Source organism: Urocitellus parryii, chromosome 11, assembly GCF_045843805.1.
Source record: "Urocitellus parryii isolate mUroPar1 chromosome 11, mUroPar1.hap1, whole genome shotgun sequence".
NCBI classification, from domain to species: domain Eukaryota; kingdom Metazoa; phylum Chordata; class Mammalia; order Rodentia; family Sciuridae; genus Urocitellus; species Urocitellus parryii.
Genome location: NC_135541.1, coordinates 6,498,044 through 6,503,776, shown reverse-complemented (window position 1 = coordinate 6,503,776; position 5,733 = coordinate 6,498,044).

Here is a 5,733-nt window from a genome sequence, read left to right as displayed (position 1 = left end):
AGCAACCTCCCAGAGGAGCCCACCTGAATTTGTGGCCCAGGGGATCCTGGGGTAAACACACGGCTGCTGTTTTAGGCCGTTAGATTTGAAGTGGTTTGTTAGGCAGCAGGAAAGAATTGATACCCATGGCTCAGAGATTCAGTGGGCCGTGCAGGTCACACAGCTCTGGGGGAGCTCAGGAATGGATGGGCTGGTGGCCACACGCAGGGCAGGCTGTGCCTGTGGCAGCCAGTATTCACCTGGGGTCCCTTAAGGGCGGGGAGGCAGGTGGGAGGCCAGAGCGGGGCAGAGGGAGCATGCAGTAGCTCCCCGTCAGCACCTTACTGAGCACCTTTCCTCCCTTCAACGCCTCCACCTGCCACCTGAAAAATGAGGATGATGTCACTACAGCTGTATGTCGGGGACTGGGACACACAGCTTTTGCCCTCATGGTCCACGTGTCCACCATGTCCCCAATGAGGGGAGAGAGCCCGGCAGCTGGTCATAAAAATACAGCGCCCAGGGAGGACAAAGTGCTGTGTGGTCCCAGCCCAGGGAGGCTGACCCAGACTTAGGGTGACCACAAAGGCTCCTGGAGAAAGCTGGGTCTTTAAAGATGAGGAGGAGCCACACAGTGCAGTGGGCACAAGAGGAGTGCACCAAGCTGGGCCGTGACCTGTGCGAAGGCAGAGCCACAACACTGCGCCTGGCAGCAGCTGAGGAGTTTGGTCCTACAGAAGCCTGAGGTGTAAGTGGAGGCTGTGACCTGAGATGGAAATGGGGACATGTCAGTGAGACCCAACTGGCCTCCATGGCTGTGTGAACCTTTAACTTAATTCTGGAGGTGATGAGTGGTGCACCAGTCAGCTACTGCTGCGACAGTGCTGCCCAAGCACAGTGGCTTCAAACAACAGTCACTGATTGTCAACTGGGAGTGGGCTGATTTATGATGGACCAGCTGGACTTACTTAGAGACCCATGGTTCCCTGGGTCTCTCTGCTTCCTGGAATCAGTGGGCTGCGGGGGCATGTTCCTCCCCTGGAGGTGCAGAAGCACAGAGGGCCATTCCCCTTGGCCAGGTATATTGCAAACCTTCCCTTGCTTCACTTTTGCCACCTCCTAGTGGATGACAAAGATCCCGTGGCCATTCTCACCAGCCGTGGGACAAGGCAGCTTGCTCTGCCCCCAGTCAGGGAGGGGGTGTGGGGGAATAATTCCTGCTTACTGAAGTGATTTGCAACTCCAAGCACATGCTCCCCTGCGTCTGGAGAAGTGGTGGGGACAGTGACGGAGGGTGTGGCAGGCATCGCTGTGGCCGTGGCCTGGGCAAACAGTATCTCATTAAAACACAAAGCCCATGCCTGGTGGGTATTATTCTATTAAAGGGATGAGCAGACAGATGAAAATAGACTACGTGACTTGCCCAACCAAGTGGTTAATGGAGGTGGAGCCAGAACGTCCCTGAGCAGAGCAGAGGGACTGTTCCTGGGGTGCCCCTCCATGTGTCCCTGCTGCCTGCTCACCTACACGGGGGCCAGGGAGCAGCATCCAGCAATACCACCCCCCACCCCCCCAAGGATTCATGGGACTCTGGCTCCAGAGCAGACAGCCCTGTCCCTGCTCATGGGCAGGAAGTGGCACTGGCCAGCAGCTCCTGGGGCAGTGCCTTCACCTGGCGCTGGCCGGTGCCTGCTGGTGGGTGTGGGTGCGCCTCCTCTCCTCCCTCCCTGTCTCCTTCTCCCTCCTCCCTGGGCCAGTGAGCTCTCTAAGGAGCAGTGACAGCCACCTCTCTCCCCTGCTTCCAAACAGTCATCTAGATGACAAGTTCCTGCAGTCACGAAGCCTGAGCGGGCAGATCTATAACCAAAGCCCTGCCTCCCGCACGCCGCCATTGCGCTGCCCCACAGGGAGCCCCCTTTCCGTTTCCTGGTGTTTCCTTCTGAATCACTTTCCCTGCAGCACGTGGAAGTGAATGCAGGTCCTCGGCCGCCTGATTCTTTATGCACGTGAACCAGCATATTTCACAGTTTGGGGACCTTCCTCCCCATCAACACATCTCGGCGATTCTCCCACACCGGCCGCAGGAAGTCCCCAGCTCTTCCTTCACAGACAGAGCGTCCAGCTGTCCGGGTGGACGGGCTCTAGTCCACTTCATGGGCCCTCGTGCTGATGGATGTTGGGGCTCCAGTCCCCAACATCCTGGCAGGTTTTTGAGGGGAACTTCGACACATGGGCAGTGTAAGCTTATCTGCAGAAGATTCTTGAATGGGGACTGTGTGGTGTGACTTTGAGTCCCTGCAGGTCACCCTCCCTGCCTGCCACATGCACGCCACTGGCAGTCCCCCAGTTGCAGGCCGAGCTTCTACCCTTCCCAGTTGGACAGGCAGGACATGGGCTTCTGCTTTCAGAACCCCTTCGCCGTAGCCCTGTTCCCCTCGGGATAAAGCCCGGCTTCCCTGGGAGGATGTGGGAGTGGGTACGTCCCTTCTCCAGGCTCATTGTCCACTCAGGAGGGGGACAGGGACACCAGGGACACAGCTCATCTCTGGCTCCAGCCCCCTCAGCAGGGAAACAGGGCAAAGGGACTGCTGGAGCACACCGAAGAGTCCCAGGACACACAGGGCCAGCGGGGAAGGTGCCCCATAGAAGCTGCCCCCCCACAGCCTGTCCCCCAGGTGAGGGGCCTGCTCCCCTGGGCTTCCTGCCTGCCCCTGGCCCTCCCCGTGCAGGGCTCCGGCACCTTGCAGACGCCAGGCTGGTTGCTGTGCGCGTGGATGAGGAGGGGCTCCTGGTGCCCACGGGGGCGGCCCAGGAAGGTCGGGCTCTTTTCATGGGCGTCAGTGCCTCGGGGACCCCGTGGTGCCAACAGTCACAAACGGGATGAGGGGATTTACTTGTAGGAAAGTAGGCAGCCAGCTGGGCGGCTGGAGTTCCCTCCCCAGCCTTGTCCCGGGCCCTGCGCTGGGAAGGAGACCATCGCCAGCTGGGAGTGGGATCGGGACGGACTGGTCACTACCCGGAGCCTGGAGGGGCGAGGACAGGCGAATCAGGAGGGGAAGCGGATCTACGTCGAGGGCCATCGCAGAAGTCAGCGAGCCGTGTGCACAGCTACCACCTCGGGGGAGTCACAGTGACACGGGGTCTGGTCTCCTTCATCCGGACCTGCCTGCCCCGCCCCCGGCACTCTAGAAGGGTAGAGGCCGAGGGGAAGAAAGAGGAGCTGTTCCTCAAAAGTGGGCCAGGTGGGTGCAGAGAAGCACACCTGGAATCCCAGGCGCCAGGGGGCCGAGGAGGACCACCAGTTCAAGGCCAGCCTGGGCAACTTAGAGAAACTGTCCCTTGGGAAAAACAAAAGGCGGGTGGTGCAGGGACAGGCTCAATGGTAGATGTCCCCGGATTCAATCTCCATCACACACACACACACACACACACACACACACACACACACACACACGAGTAAATGGTGGGCCCAGTGGGGACTCTGAAAGGACGTCATGTGGGCGGCATGAAAATGATATGCAAATGACCCATGTCCACATTAAAACCAGGTTCTCGGGCAGGGCCAGTGTCCATCGGTGGGAGACACTGGTCTTCTAAGCACCTTTTGGGGCATCCGGTCAATGTGCCAATCCTGCCCCTCCCCAACTGGTCCCAAGATGCACCAATCCCCACAGCGTGGTCATCTGGAAGGTGACTGTCTCTGCAAGTGTGGCCCCGACAGACACAGGGGCTGCCAGAGGTCCTGGGCCAGAGCCCAGCCTGAACCGTGAGCAGCCCCTTTGGGCCCTTGTGCTCCGGGTGAGTCCCTCCCCCTCAGCCCCACCATTCCTGGCCGAGACCTCCAGCTGGACAGACACCAGAGTGTGAAGCCCTGTAGACGTGCAGGGCCTCCCTCTAGGTTCCAAGGACAGGCCTCTGACCTCCCTGTAGACATCACCGGCCTTGTGACAAGTGTGATGAGAAGCGGTGCACACCCTGGGGACAGGCTGGCTGGGCCCGATCGGAGCTTGTCATTCACGACCCAGGCAGGGGGTCTCTCAGGGCCTTGGGGTCCCAGTGTGTAAAATGGGCATAACCAGGACCCACCCGCCAAGACCAGCAAATGAGCCACTAGCCCTGTTACAAACACACTGTCCCCGAGAGTCACGTTGGAGGCCTGACCCTGGTACCTGTGATGTGAGCTTATCAGAAACAGAGTCTTTGATCAAGTGGAGTCATCAGGGTGAGCCAGGCTAGTGTGACAGGTGTCCTTACAGAGGGAACACGATGGGACAGACACGAGAGAGAAAGGGTGGACTGGGAAGGGAGGCGGGGACTAGTGACCACCTGCAAGTGTGGGCGCCACAGAGGCCGGCCACCAGCAGAAGCTGGCGGGGCCCACCCTCCCTGGGCCCCCAGAAGGCCCCCTGCCGACACTGTGATTCTGGATGAGCCTCCTCCTGCTTCAAGCCACAGGTTGGTGCTGCCGTGACGGCCACAGGACTCAGCCCAGCCCAGAAACGCGCTGCTGGTGTCACCCGCCAGCCAGTGCTGCTAGCTGCTCTCTATTTGCCATGGGTGGTGGCTCTGAAGGCCCGACACTCCCTCGTCTAACACCGAGAACTGGGCCACCCAGGTGGGGCACAGAGGTGTCCAAAGGTCTTGCACCCTCAGCCCCCAGTTACGCTGGTGGTGACAAGGGGAGCTGGCTTCCTCTCACCACCAGGATCAATGGATCAGCTCAGTGTACCCCCAGCTTCATAAGGCCCAGGGGACACTGACCCCAGGAAAAGGCCTGTGTGCCACTCCACAGGGCGTTGGAAGTGCTCAGACCCTCCCCAATGTGGGGCCTGGTGGGCCCAGGAGGACAAACAGCCCAGAGCCCCTCTTGCCACAGCGGAGGCCCCAGAGCGCTCTGTGACTTGTTCCCAGGAGGGTGCGACACCCTCCACCCACCCTGGTCTCTGTCCAGGTCCGGTACTGAGGTGGCACGGACCTGGCTAGCTGCATGGGAACACTGTTATTTCAATTTGAAGAATATCATGCAGTCAGCGAGGCTTAAAATGCTCGTGTTAATAGCGGCTCCGCAGGCACGGCCAGCTCCTCCCACTGAGGCCGCCCACCAAGACATCCACTCTTGGTGCCAAGTTGGGGAGGTGGGCTTGGACTTGGGGGAGTCTGTGCTGGGCCCACAGCCCCACAGGAGAGTCTTGGAGGAGCCGAGAGGCCAGGGCTGGGGTAGGACATGCACAACCCAGGCCAGGTCCCTCTGTCCCCAGTGGCGAGGACCACAGGGTCATCTGGCACTGGCCCCATAGAGCTGTGAGGAGGGGAGGCCAGGGGAGTGGAACCCATGCTCCTCCTTCAAGGCTCAGGGAGGCCCCGGGAGGCAGCCCTGGCTCTGCCCTGACCAGCCACAGGGCAGCCGCTTTGCCTCTGGGCCTCTCAGCTCCACATTGTAGAAAGGGGGCCACAAGCAGCCCCGGGGGGCTGTGAGCACTGAGGCAGTGTGAAGGACACTCTAGAAACAGCCCGGCCCATGGTGACCAGAGGGCCGGCTGCATTGGCTGGGTGCAGTGGCCAGCTTCGTCCTCGGCTTGGGCTCTGGCAGGGCTAAAGGCAGTGTGGTCCACACCGTGTGGACATCTGCTTGGCCAGGCCGAGGACTGGAAGTAGCTGGAGCGAGGCTGGGGGACAAGGAGCCTCTGGGGTCACAGAGTGCAGTTGGTCCCCACGGGCCAGGGCAAAGTGCTCAAGTCAGGCACAGGTGCAGGG